Raw genomic sequence first — 15,213 nt, forward strand, 5'->3', positions numbered from 1 at the left:
AGGTTCATTGATAATTTATGTGAGATTGAGGGCATCAAGCTTGGATTGTAGGATGGCCGGGGTGTTAAGCATGTCCCAGTTTAGCAACATCATTAGTAGTAGCACTAGCTCAGAAGATAGATGGGGGGAAATCAATTCACATATGGTATCTAGGGCACAGCTGGGGGCAGAGGGAGGTCTATAGCAAGCGGCAACAGTGAGAGACTTGTTTCTGGAAAGGTGAATTTTTAGAAGTAGAAGCTCAAATTGTTTGGGTACAGACTTTGATAGTAATACAGAACTCTGCAGGCTATCTTTGCAGTAGATTGCAACACCGCCCCATTTGGCAGTTCTATCTTGGCGGAAAATGTTATAGTTAGCTATGGAGATTTCAGGGTTTTTGGTGGTTTTCCTAAGCCAGGATTCAGACATGGCTAAGACATCCGGGTTGGCAGAGTGTGCTAAAGCAGTGAGTAAAACTTAGGAGTAGGCTTCTAATGTTAACATGCATGAAACCAAGGCTTTTACAGTTACAGAAGTCAATAAATGAGAGCACCAGGGGAGTGGGAGTGGAGCTAGGTACTACAGGACCTGGATTAACCTCTACATCACCAGAAGAACAGAGGAGAAGTAGGATAAGGGTACGGCTAAATGCTATACGAACTGGCCGTCTAGCACGTTTGGAACAGAGAGTAAAAGGAGCAGGTTTCTGGGCACGATAGCATAGATTCAAGGCATAGTGTACAACCAAAGGTAAGGTAGGATGTGAGTACATTGGAGGTCAACCTAGGCATTGAGTAATGATGAGAGAGATATAGTCTCTAGAGACGTTTAAACCAGGTGATGTCATCGCATATGTAGGAGGTGGAACAACATGGTTGGTTAAGGCATATTGAGCAGGGCTAGAGGCTCTACAGTGAAATAAGACAGTAATCACTAACCAGGACAGTAATGGACGAGGCATATTGATATTAGAGATGAGGCATGCGTAGCCAAGTGAACATATGGGTCCAGTGAGTGGTTGGGCTGACTGGGAACACAGCGATTCAGACAGTTAGCAGGCCGATGCTAACACGCTAACAGTTAGTAGGCCGGGGCTAAATAAGCTAGCAGTTAGCAGACCGGGGCTGGCAAGCTAGCAGTAAGCAGACCGGGTTAGCAAGCAAGCAGATTGTAAACAAATTAACAATAGACCTTCAGCTTGCTTATAGAGAGGGCACTCAACATGTACTGCACTGACATAAATGACTGTTGATTGGTTGAAAGAAATTGATAATAAGAATATTATGGGAGCTGTACTGTTAAATTTCAGTGCAGCTTTTGATATTATTGGCCATAACCTGTTGTTGAAAAAACGAATGTGTTATGGCTTTTTCCATATAGTGGATGCAGAGCTATCTATCGACTAGAACTCAAAGGGTTTTCTTTAATGGAAGCTTCTCATGAAAGTGTGGTGAAATAGCATTTCTATTTTTACCAATGACCTGCCACTGGCATTAAACAAAGCATGTGTGTCCATGTATGCTGATGATTCAACCATATACGCATCAGCAAACACAGCTAATGAAGTCACTGAAACCCTTAACAAAGAGTTGCAGTCTGTTTTGGAATAGGTGGCCAATAATAAACTGGTCCCGAACATCTCCAAAACTAGGATCATTGTAATTGGTACAAATCATTCTCCAAGTTCTACAACTCAGCTGAATCTGATAATGAATGGTGTGGCTGCTGAACAAGTTGAGGAGACTAGATTACTTGGCGTTACCTTAGATTGTAAACTGTCATGGTCAAAACATATAGATTTAATGGCTGTAAAGATGGGGAGATATCTGTCCGTAGTAAAGATATGCTCTGCTATTTTGACACCACACTCCTAAAAGCAAGTTCTGCAGGCTCTAGTTTTGTGTTATCTTGATTATTGTCCAGGCATGTGGTCGAGTGCTGCAAGGAAAGACCTAGTTAAGTAGCAGCTGGCCCAGAACAGAGCCTCACATCTTGCTCTTCATTGTAATCAGAGGGCTGATATAAATACTATGCTGCCAGTCTCTCTTGGCTAAGAGTTGAGCAGAGACTGACTGCATCACTTCTTCTTTTTATAAGAAACATTGTGTTGAAAATCCCAACTTGTTTGCATAGTCAACTTACACACAGCACTGACAAACACACTTACCCCGCCAGACATGCCACCAGGGGTCTTTTCACAGTCTCCAAAATCAAGACAGCGAACAGTATTATATAGAGCCATTATTGCATGGAACTCCTTTCCATCTCATATTGTTCAATTAAACAGCAAACCTGGTTTCAAAAAACAGATAAAGCAACACCTCACAGGACAACGCCTCTCCTTTATATGACCTAAATAGATGTGTGTATGTGATGATATGTAGGCTACGTGTGCCTTTATAAAAATGTTTTATGTAGTTCTGTCCTTGAGCTGTTCTTGTCTATTAATGTTCTGTATTATGTTTAATGTTTTGTGTGGACCCCAAGAGGAGTAACTACTGCTTTTGCAACAGCTAATGGGAATCCTAATAAAATACCAAATAATGGAGAGCCCTGAGGTTGCGGATGGTGCAGTTGCCGTACCAGGCGGTGATACAGCCCGACAGGATGCTTTCAATGGTGCATCTGTAAAGATTTGTGCGGGTCTATAGGGGCAAGCCAAATTACTTCAGCCTCCTGAGGTTGAAGAGGCTCAGTTGCACCTTCTTCACCACACTGTCTGTGTGGGTTGACCATTTCAGATTGTCAGTGATGTGTACGCCGAGGAACTTGAAGCTTTTCACCTCCTCTTGGCCAGATGGGATAGGGCAGTGTGCAGTATGATGGTGATTGCATCATCCGTGGATCTATCTATGGATCTATACTGAGCATAGAGAACTGTGTAACCTACAGTATTGAGCTAATATGATTTAGCCCTCGGTCATCCAGATGTGGCACGTTGACATTGAGAGTGACAGCCACTCCATTGTATCCCTGGTGTTTAGAGCAAAGTGTTACACAATAAACACACCAGCACACAGTACTGGGAGCCAGGCAACGGGTTTCCTGAACCGAATGCTCTCATGTCTATGTGTGACATCATGACACTGTCAGCAAGTAGAGCTACAAGCTAAACAACAGTAGAGCTGTAGTTGATTACTTTTTGGACTAACCTTCTAATGATGTTGCATATTAGATGAAACTAGGAATGTTATTAGAGGCTGAGCATTGACAGTTTATTCCTGTAGGACCCCAATTCTAAACTGCAAATGCTTGCGCTACTCATAGTCAGTGCAGTATTACTTTCCTGTCACTAGGTGTCACCGTTCACTAAGGAAAACAGCCAGCTTGAGACTGGATAGGATGAATAGTCTTTCCTATAAGTTTGACAAAAAGGAATTATATATTACAGGTATGCTCTTTATGGTGGTGAAGTTAAATTATTATTCAAAGTACTGCAAATTGTTGTTGAATATCCCATGTCCCTTGTGTGTTCTAGTTGAGACATTGCAAACTAAGGGTCCCTATATTGTCCATTGAAATGACTCAGTTGCTATATTGTATCTAAAAGTATATCTCAGACTGAGGGGAAATTCCAAACCCAGAGAGTCAAGGTCTGTTTAGCAGATTTCTATGTAAAAACAACAGACAGAAAAACAGTTGAAATGGAAATAAACCATATGAGGTTTTCTTAAATTGTAGTGGTGTTTGGGAGGTCTTTGTGGAGTGAGGTTTGTGCTTATTGTGTAAGCTCTCTTTTTAGCTTCATTTTGACAAATATAAATGAAGAACATTCAAGACTGAAATAAGATTAATACATCTAGATAAAGAATAATGCAGACATTTCTTTTCTAATTTCACAATAATTAGAAATTCTATACTGGAGAAACCCTTTTCTGTTTCCACTTATCTCTCTAGGCCTCTACTACAGTAGGAATGGATATTCTATTCTCATGGGACAGAGAATGTGTGAGTTTTAGTGTGTGTGTGTGTGTGTGTGTGTGTGTGTGAGCATGCGTGCCTGTGCACACGTGTCTGTGCGTGTGTGTATGTACGTGTGTGTATGTCCCTGCGTGTGTGTCAGAAGCAGAGGGGTGAAGGTTAATTTATGACTGTTTATTTCCCCATGCCAGAGGTAAGCAGCAGCCCGGATTAGTGTTAACTGCCACCCAGTCTCCAGCCTGGTTCATAGAGACACCGGCGTCCCTCCAGCAGCAGACTATTGGGGCCCGGCCTGCACGGGGGCCGACTGGGGACTGCTAATCTAGGCCTGAATATAGACCCCACCATGGCCAGGTCCCCGGGCCACTTATCGTCACATCACAAGCCCAGGCTGTGTGGCTGGGGATCTGGAGCTCTGGAGCTGGTGGGGCTGGCCTGGGCCGAGTGGATGAGCTAATCGCTCTCCTCGGAGGTGTTGGGGAGGGGAGCATAGGAGGAGGGGAGGAGGAGGGATGGGGAGAGAGCCGGCCGGACCACCCACCCGGAGGATTCAGAGGCACACAGATTCACAGCCCATTCTGTGACCCGCCGCACCGCCCGCTCTAAGGCAGGGCCCTCCCCAATTGTTCCCCCTGCTAACACGCAGAGGGGCAGAGGGAGGGGGTAGGAGGGAGAGGAGGGGGGACTAGCAGTAAACAGCAGGCCGGGCTGCCCTCCTTAAGCGGCACAATGGGGCTGAATTCCGTCAGGGGCTAGAGCACTTCTTAGAGTGGCCTGCCTGGCTGCCATCAGGCTGAATGAAACATCTGTGGAGGCTATGCTGGAGGGGGGAAATGCTATTTTGTTGTGAGCCACACTGACAACCTGTTGTTCCCTTTTCTCTTCCCCCCCTCTCTTCTTTCGTTCCGTTTCTTGCTTGGCATACGCAAGCGAATATACAATATGAATAGTTTTACGGGGCAGAGAGAGCGAGGGACATGATTTAAAATGTTTTGTTGAGGGACGCAGGACTAGTTGGCGGGCGGATACATATTTTTTCCACATGCGTATAAATTCACACATATTAGAAACTCATGTACGGTTTTACTGGCTTTACAGGAAAGTTTTCATGTATATTTTGGGTGGACATTCCTTTGAGAGAGAAATTCTGGAGACCACACTGAATGCACCATTCAAAGGAAACATGTTTTAAATGCTTGAAATGCAAATGCCTTACAATAAAACGACCAAGAATACATTGTGTACAGTTTCCCCCATCATATGTACTGTGTATGCACTGACACTACTCTATATATTCACTCTAGCACCATTCCTGTATGTTGGAGCCTGCTGGTGTCCTTTTAACATGTCTCTCTACAGATGTAGGATCTTAATTTGATCACTCTTTTGTTGCTGATAGTTTTCCTGTACAGCAGGAAATGCAAACTGGTAGTGCATTCGCGGCTTAAAAAGGCCTTTAAAGTTTGTAATTTCCAATTAAAAATGTTGAGCAAACTGGCTCAAATTAAGATCCTACATCTGTAGTGTACAGTAGCATAAACTCACATTATCACACTCTGCCTCTCAAGAGAGCTTGTAGTCCAGCAATCAATCAGCATCACATCACCACTCCAAACCTGACCACCTTCCAAGAAATCACACACCATTCGCCAACCTCCACCCCACACCACCTTACCTCACCTCACCCCACCCAAACCCAGCACCTCTACCTCAGCCATACTCCCTGTTCCACAATGTCCTGCTGGGATATGACAGAGTTTCACCCCCATGGATCAGGGCTGAGAAATAGAGAGAGAGGGAGAGAGAGAGAGAGAGAGAGAGAGAGAGAGAGAGAGAGTAGAGAGAGACAGGGACCACCAAGATATTTGATTTAATTGAAGTGAAAACAAAGACCCTTGTCTACTTCCTGGTCACCCATTTCCTTTAATCAATTTACTCTCTTTTGGTCCTTATATCATCTGTAATTACTTTCACCTCACCCACCCCCCTCTCACCTCAGTTCCTCCAGGGGTTTAAGCCTCCACACACTGTGGACCATGCTGTGCCCACCAATACCTTCAGCATCAATACTGGCTGGCCCACCGACCCTCCGGCCCCCTTCTGCTCCTCAGCCTTCTAAACAATAGAGAAAGAAAGCCCTACTGGCTCCAGAACCCCACAGGGTAACCCCTGCCCACCTACTCTGCACGAGGAGCAGGACTCCCCCAAACACACACACACATAAGTCACACATAATACGACACAGACACCCGGGATGGGGAGAATGGAGGTGCTGCTGCGAGAACACTTTAAATACCAGCTCAGCTTGTCATCACTGGGGTTTGACCTTACAACACTTCTAATGCTAAGAGGTCAAGAAGCTAGAGCATTCATACCTCCCACCCTCACCCCTTCTAACCCTCCCCACCCTCACCCCCGCCTGACTGCCCTCCGTAACTGTGTTCTTTCAGGACCTCTCTACTTTCTCTGCTGTTTTCTTGACATGATGGTGTTCCCAATACTAAACAATAAATTACCCTGACAAAATTCCTCAACTTCCTTTTTCTAAGAAAGCAAAATAGACATTCTGAGAAACAGAAATTCTGAGAAAGATTCATTAAATTGTTCATAGGAATTAAGAAGATTTATACTGCAGGCAAGAGTTTAGATACAGACGAAAATACTCACATCGCCCAGCAAATGAACTTTCCTTTTTTGGACTTCATGTTCTCCAAATATGACCACCCAGAGAAAAGATATGAGCCCTATACCACCCACATACTAGTGAATGGACACACACACACACACACACACACACACACACACACACACACACACACACACACACACACACACACACACACACACACACACACACACACACACACACACACACACACACACACACACACACACACACACACACACACACACACACACAGTCCTGTTGGTGTAGTTGATAAGAGAAACCTGCTGCTTTCAATATTGGCATCGTTGCCTTCACCTCAGGGAAGTGAAACATCACAAACACCCACCTAAAAATAATAAACTATTGGAAGAGGAGAGGTGATGTCAACAAGTATTATAATCAGAGTGGCAGTACTGTATTGTACAAACCTGAAAGCAATAAGGAAAGGAAAGTCAATGTGTCATAGAAAGACAAAGTTGAGCATAAATTATTTAAAAAAATTGATAATAGAATAGAATATGAAACAATAGAATAGAAAATAATAGAATAGGAAACAATAGAATAGAAAACAATAGAATATTAAACAATAGAATATGAAACAATAGAATATGAAACACTAGAATAGAAAATAATAGAATATGCAACAATATAATAGAAAACAATAGAACATGAAACAATAGACTAGAAAACACAATAATATAAAACAATAGAATATGAAACAATAGAATATAAAACAATGGAATATAAAACAATATACTATAAAACAGTAGAATAGGAAAATGTTATTGTCCACTCCATTTGGCAATAATATCATGATACAAATGGCAGTGATATGTTGAGATCACTATAGCTGCATAGATCCACTGAGAGCGAGTTCCCTTGTGTGCTGCCTGGTGATAGTCTCTGTCCCTGGCCTTGGGGACCAGCCACTGTCTGTGTATCCATGTAGATAATGGACAGCTGTGTTTAAATTCACTTACACTGACGTGATCCACCATCACACACACACACACAGCCGCCACCATGGGCCATCCCATTCTACTCAGCAGATAACACCTAGCAGTATCTCCACATGGTCGGACAGCCTCGCTTCAGGGACCACCATGACATTCATTAGTGATTACTGCTGCAAGGGAAAGTGGATAGAGGAAGGTGAGAGAGAGAGAGAGAGAGAGAGAGATAGAGAGAGAGAGAGAGAGAGAGGGAGAGAGAGAGAGAGAGAGAGAGAGAGAGAGAGAGAGAGAGAGAGAGAGAGAGAGAGCGAAAGCAAAGAAGAGAGAGAAAGCAAAAGAGAGAGAGAGAGAGCGAGCAAAAGCAAAAGCGAGAGAGAGAGAGAGAGAGAGCAAGAAGAGAGAGAAAAAAAGAGAAAGAGATGGGAAGGAGAGAGAGGAGAAAGAAGTAGGAGAGAGAAAGATCTATATATATTTATATAGATAGATAGATAGATAGATAGAGATAGAGAGAGAGAGAGAGAGAGAGAATGAGATGGATTGTATGTACATATGGGCATGAGAATGAGGACGATGCAAGACTGTTGAACAAGTTCACCTGCTCTGAGCTTTTGATGAAGGTATGACAAACAGTGTGCTGGGTGGCAGCGCACATAAACACACACAGACAGACATACAGTACCAGTCAAAATTTATGTTTTTTCTTTATTTTTACTATTTTCTACATTGTAGAATTTTTTTTTGCAAGTGCACTTGAGGAAACTTTCAAAGTTCTTGAAATTTTCCGGATTGACTGACCTTCATGTCTTAAAGTAATGATGGACTGTCGTTTCTCTTTGCTTATTTGAGCTGTTCTTGCCATAATATGGACTTGGTCTTTTGCCAAATAGAGCTATCTTCTGTATACCATCCCTACCTTGTAACAACACAACTGATTGGCTGTAACACATTCTGATTTGTTTAACACTTTTTGGTTACTACATGATTCCATATGTGTTATTTCATAGTTTTGATGTCTTCAGATTATTCTACAATGTAGAAAATAGTCAAAATAAAGAAAAACCCTGGAATGAGTAGGTGTGTCCAAACTTTTGACTGGTACTGTTTAAACACACGCATACACATGCACGCAGCACACATCTGCTGCGGTACCATAACTCAACCACTAAGCTTTCTCTGACAAAATCTGAAGAACTTTGGCATTTCAACCAGTGATTGGTTGAATACCCATGGTGATTGATTCATACCCATGCTTCAGCTTTTCACACCCGTTTCCTAGGAGACACAGAGAAAGAGAAACATATCCAACTGGTGTTGTAGTGTCAATGACATACTCTATAGAGATGCAAGGAGCAACACTGTCTGTTCTAATCTCCTGCACATATCTGGTTGGAGGAGGCAACTTGCACAGCTTCTTTCCTAGGTCAAACATCCACTTCCGTCATTGTACGAGCCTACTATAGTCTACTAGTCTCTATACATCAGTGTTACAGCCAGAGAGTCCACTTGATGCATTAGGGTGGGATCTCTGCTGCTCTTCTCATACAAATTGGCCATTGGTCCAATAGACTTCAAAGTAGTTCCTCTTCTATGGGTCCCCACTGGCTGCACACTGAGATGTCTGTGATGCAGCCGCCTATGTAACGTTCCCATGTGTGTTTATGAACAATTCAGAGAGCCTTGGGTGTTCATCACATTATTCTGGGGTCCTGTAGGCCTGGAGGCAGCATGACTCTATAGGACTACAACTCCACGTGGCCTTTTCCTGTAAGCCCAGAGAAAATACAGACTACCTCCGAGAGACGTGTGTGTGTGTGTTTGTCTGTGTGTGTGTGTATGCGTGTGTGTGACTTGTGTGTGCATGTGCGTGTGTGTGTGACGTGCGTGTGTGTCCGTGCCCGCGTGCGTGTGTGTGTCTGGAGAGCTGGAGAGGAGCGTCTGTGTGTGTGGGCCACATAGAGTACAACAGGGGGAATGACTTCATTGCTGTTTACTGTAACACATGACATGACCCATCCAGGTCATTAGGCCCAGCAGTCGTCAGCAGCACTTTAGCTGGTTTGAAGTGGCGCTGAGGGTCTGGCTTACTGCACGTATGACTGTGAGCGACACAGTGGGTGAATATATTTGTATTTATTATGGATCCCAAGGCAGCAGCTACTCTTCCTGGGGTCCAGCAAAATTAAAGCAGTTTATACAGTTTTAAAAACATTAGAATACCTTCAGACTGTGTGCCCTCAGGCCCCTATTCCCCCAAAACCACATACAGTGCCTTGCAAAAGTATTCACCCCCTGTCACGTGGGACTAGGTGGGTGAAGGAATCAGACGCAGAGAGTTCCACTGGGGTAAAGTGCTCTTTACTTCGGGAAAACAAAATGATAAACCCAACAATACAGGGCGCGGACATACAACGTGACAACCCAAAAAACACAGGGTGCCAAGTTTAAGAAAATAAATCCACCTCTACCTAAAACGCACACACGTAACATAAAGACAATCCCGCACAAAACAAGGGCGGGTCCAGCTACTAAAAATAGGGAAGCTCATTAAACCAAACAGCAGAAACACAGGTGAAACTAATAAGACAAAACAAACAGACAAACGAAAAAGGGATCGGTGGCGGCTAGTAGGACGGTGACGACGACCGCCGAGCACCGCTCCAACAGGCAGGGGAGCCAACTTCTAGTAGGACGGTGACGACGACCGCCGAGCACCTTCCGAACAGGCAGGGGAGCCAACTTAGTAGGACGGTGACGACGACCGCCGAGCACCTTCCGAACAGGCAGGGGAGCCAACTTAGTAGGACGGCGACGACGACCGCCGAGCACCTTCCGAACAGGCAGGGGAGCCAACTTCTAGTAGGACGGCGACGACGACCGCCGAGCACCTTCCGAACAGGCAGGGGAGCCAACTTCTAGTAGGACGGTGACGACGACCGCCGAGCACCTTCCGAACAGACAGGGGAGCCAACTTCGGCCGAAGTCGTGACACCCCCCTTGGCATTTTTCCTATTTTGTTGCATTACAACCTGTAATTTAAATTGATTTTTATTTGGATTTCATGTAATGGACATACACAAAATAGTCAAAATTGATGAAGTGAAATGAAAAAGAAAAAATTAAAATAAAATAAAAGTGGTGCCTGCATATGTATTCACCGCCTTTGCTATGAAGCCCCTAAATAAAATCTAGTGCAATTAGTGCAAAGGTAATTACCTCCAGAAGTCACATAATTAGTAAAGTCCACCTGTGTGCAATCTAAGTGTCACATGATCTGTCCCATGATCTCAGTATACAGTGGGGAGAACTGTATGATACACTGCCGATTTTGCAGGTTTTCCTACTTACAAAGCATGTAGAGGTCTGTAATTTTTTATCATAGGTACATTTCAACTGTGAGAGACCGAATCTAAAAATCCAGCAAATAACAAAAATCCAGAAAATCACATTGTATGATTTTTAAGTAATTAATTTGCATTTTATTGCATGACATAAGTATTTGATCACCTACCAACCAGTAAGAATTCCGGCTCTCACAGACCGGTGAGTTTTTCTTTAAGAAGCCCTCCTGTTTTCCACTCATTACCTGTATTAACTGCACCTGTTTGAACTTGTTACCTGTATAAATGACACCTGTCCACACACTCAATCAAACAGACTCCAACCTCCCCACAATGGCCAAGACCAGAGAGCTGTGTAAGGACATCAGGGCTAAAATTGTAGACCTGCAGAAGGGCTACAGGACAATAGGCAAGCAGCTTGGTGAGAAGGCAACAACTGCAATTATTAGAAAATGGAAGATGTTCAAGATGACAGTCAATCACCCTCGGTCTGGGGCTCCATGCAAGATCTCACCTCGTGGAGCATCAATGATCATGAGGAAGGTGAGGGATCAGCCCAGAACTACACGGCAGGACCTGGTCAATGACCTGAAGAGAGCTGGGACCACAGTCTCAAAGAAAACCATTAGTAACACACTACGCCATCAAAGATTAAAATCCTGCAGCGCGAGCAAGGTTCCCCTGCTCAAGCCAGCACATGTCCAGGCCCGTCTGAAGTTTGCCAATGACCATCTGGATCATCCAGAGGAGGAATGGGAGAAGGTCATGTGGTCTGATGAAAAACAAAAAAATAGAGCTTTTTGGTCTAAACTCCACTCGCCGTGTTTGGAGGAAGGAGAAGGATGAGTACAACCCCAAGAACACCATCCCAACCGTGAAGCATGGAGGTGGAAACATCATTCTTTGGGGATGCTTTTCTGCAAAGGGGACAGGACGACTGCACCGTATTGAGGGGAGGATGGATGGGGCCATGTATCGCGAAATCTTGGCCAACAACCTCCTTCCCTCAGTAAGAGCATTGAAGATGGGTTGTGGCTGGGTCTTCCAGCATGACAACGACCCAAAACACACAGCCAGGGCAACTAAGGAGTGGCTCCGTAAGAAGCATCTCAAGGTCCTGGAGTGGCCGAGCCAGTCTCCAGACCTGAACCCAATAGAAAATCTTTGGAGGGAGCTGAAAGTTCGTATTGCCCAGCGACAGCCCCGAAACCTGAAGGATCTGGAGAAGGTCTGTATGGAGGAGTGGGCCAAAATCCCTGCTGCAGTGTGTGCAAACCTGGTCAAGAACTACAGGAAACGTATGATCTATGTAATTGCAAACAAAGGTTTCCGTACCAAATATTAAGTTCTGCTTTTCTGATGTATCAAATACTTATGTCATGCAATAAAATGCAAATGAATTACTTAAAATTATACAATGTGATTTTCTGGATTTTTCACTTATGAGCCAAGAGAGATTGACATGAATATTATTAATATTACTTCTCTGTGTACATCCAAGGGTCAGCCGTGCTGCCCTGTTCTGAACCAATTGCAATTTTCCTAAGTCCCTTTTTGTGGCACCTGACCACACGACTGAACAGTAGTCCAGGTGCGACAAAACTAGAGCCTGTAGGACTTGCCCTGTTGACAGTGCTGTGAAGAATGTAGAGCAGCGCCTTATCATAGACATGCTTCTCCCCATTTTAGCTACTGTTAGTTACTGTATCAACATATTCTGACTATGACAGTTTACAATCCAGGCTTACTCCAAGCAGTTTAGTCACCTCAACTTGCTCAATTTCCACATTATTTATTACAAGATTTAGGTGAGGTTTAGGGTTTAGTGAATGATTTGTCCCAAATGCAATGCAGAAGCAGACTACGATCGAGAATGTCAAAGGCAAAACAGCCCCCACAATCTTTTTATCATCAATTTCTCTCAGCCAATCATCAGAAATTTGTGTAAGTGCAGTGCTTGTTGAATGTCCTTGTCAATTTCTTTACTGTAAAATAGCATTGTATCTGGTCAAACACCATTTCTTCCAAAAGTTTACTAAGGGTTGGTAACAGGCTGATTGGTTGGCTATTTGAGCCAGTAAAGGGTCTTTACTCTTCTTTAGGTAGCGGAATGACTTTTGCTTCCCTCCAAGCCCGAGGGCACACACTTTCTAGTAGGCTTAAATTTAAGATGTGACAAGTAGGAGTGGCAATATCGTTCACTATTATCCTCAGTAATGTTCCATTTTCAACAACTTGTCATTGTTGATCGACAACAATAATTTGTTCACCTCTTCCACACTAACTTTACGGAATTTAAAATGACAATGCTTTGTCTTTCATAATTTGGTTAGATAACCATGGATGTGTCGTGTCAGCATTTTTTGCTGGAATGTTATGCCTAAGTTTTCTAATCTTGCCAATGAAAAAAATCATTAAAGTAGTTGGTTTTGTGATGAATGAGCCATCTGTTTCAATGAATGATGGAGCTGAGTTTGCCTTTTTTCCCCCAGAATTTCATTTTAGGCACTCCAAAGCTTTTTACTATCATTCGTTATTTAATTTATCTTGGTTTCATAGTGTAGTTTCTTCTTTTTATTCAGTTTAGTCATATGATTTGTCAATTTGCACTGAGTTTGCCAATCAGTTGTGCAGCCAGACTTATTTGCCATTCCATTTGCCTCATCCCTCTCAACCATTCAATTTTTCAATTCCTTATCGATCCACAGGGATTTAACAGTTTTACAGTCATTTTCTTAATGGGTGCATGCTTATTAGCAACTAGAATAAGCAATTGAATGTCTCTTTGCTCCTCATTACACACCACGGACAAACGAGTAGCCTGCTCGTCCTTCTGCAGCTTGCCTGCTAATGCATGCTTGTCCCAACCCATGTTTTGACAACTGAATGGGAACTTGCCTGCCTCCCAGAAAATTTGATAAATTCCAAATACATTTGGTTGACAACTAAGAGATATGCTGACTGTGAATAACAGCCATTCAAGTTCAGCATCGCTAGCTAGCAAAGCGATTCACATTTCTTGCTAGCTAACCAAATGGCACCTACATATCTACCTGTAGCCACTGAAAAATGATATAAGGGGGAAAAGTTGGTAACTCACTCACTTCCTCCAATGACATGACATTCTCCCAGCAACTAGCTAGCAAGCAAACGTTAGGCTCCATTATTTTTTAGCTTGCTAAATAAATAAGTAGATATATACATAGATACACTTGCCCAATGGTGTCAAACTCAATCAATCGCACGAGCCATACTGAAAAAACACAACGAATTCACGGGCCGGACAAAGCCTCTATTTCTTTTTTTTACGCGCAAGTAGCCATTGTTTTATTTAAACAAATATGCCCTTTCTAATGTCCACTTAGGATGCTGTATATAGCATTTTAACATATTAAAACAAAAGAAGAGATAAATTATATTTGATATGCTTGCAGATGTGCAAACATTTAGCACTGCATGGATCACCGGTGCGATTGAATGCAGCATTGCTGTATGGTGCGCTCAACATGTATTGTCGTTGAGTAGCCAGCCGAGGCTACAGCTCAAATGTCGCTGTAATAGGCCTTCATGTTTGTCCTTTGCATGGTGTTTTGTTGCAGGTTTTGTTTTTTGTTTATTGTCAAGCAAAATTTAAATACCGAAGCCAGACTGCAACATTTTAGTAGCCTAGCTAGGACTGTGGCATGTGTCAGCAGCACAATTTAAGTAGAATTCACTGATGCCGCATCAGGCTGTAACATCATAAAGTAGATGACTCAACTGTTGACTCATTTATACTTGCTTGTGTGTCCTATTCGGCCCATGGGCCTCGTGTTGGAATCATGTGAGCTAGCCTATTAGCCACGTTATGGCTGACTTGTGTTCATTGCCATTGCTAGTTTGATTGTATTGACATTCCCAGCCTAAGTTACAGTCGTCAGTTTTTGTCCTAAATATTGAGTCATTGAAACTGAAACAGTGCCTCCCGAATGTAGGCAGCAAACAACGTACCAGGCCAGCTGTGTTACAACCTGATAGCAATATCTTTGGGACTACCAAGAAATGTATTGGTGAATTATATGAATCATTTACTGAACTGCTTCTATCTATTCTGCCAATAATGCCTTACTGTACGTCTTGGAATTTTGAGTCAAATAGAACCCATTTTTAAAACCTCTTATGAAGTTGGTTTTGAAGCATGAACTGGGAATTATATTTTTTGACTGGTATGATTGTCTGTTTGTTTCATATTTGCAAAGTAGTTAAAACACTGTCAATTCCACTTTAATTATATGTAAAAAACATGTCTATTTGTCTGCACATCTAAGCATACTTCTTGAGCTCATGACTGTTGTTTTTTTTTTTTAAGAAA

The sequence above is a fragment of the Oncorhynchus masou genome, chromosome 20, assembly GCF_036934945.1.
Source record: "Oncorhynchus masou masou isolate Uvic2021 chromosome 20, UVic_Omas_1.1, whole genome shotgun sequence".
Taxonomy (NCBI): Eukaryota; Metazoa; Chordata; class Actinopteri; order Salmoniformes; family Salmonidae; genus Oncorhynchus; species Oncorhynchus masou.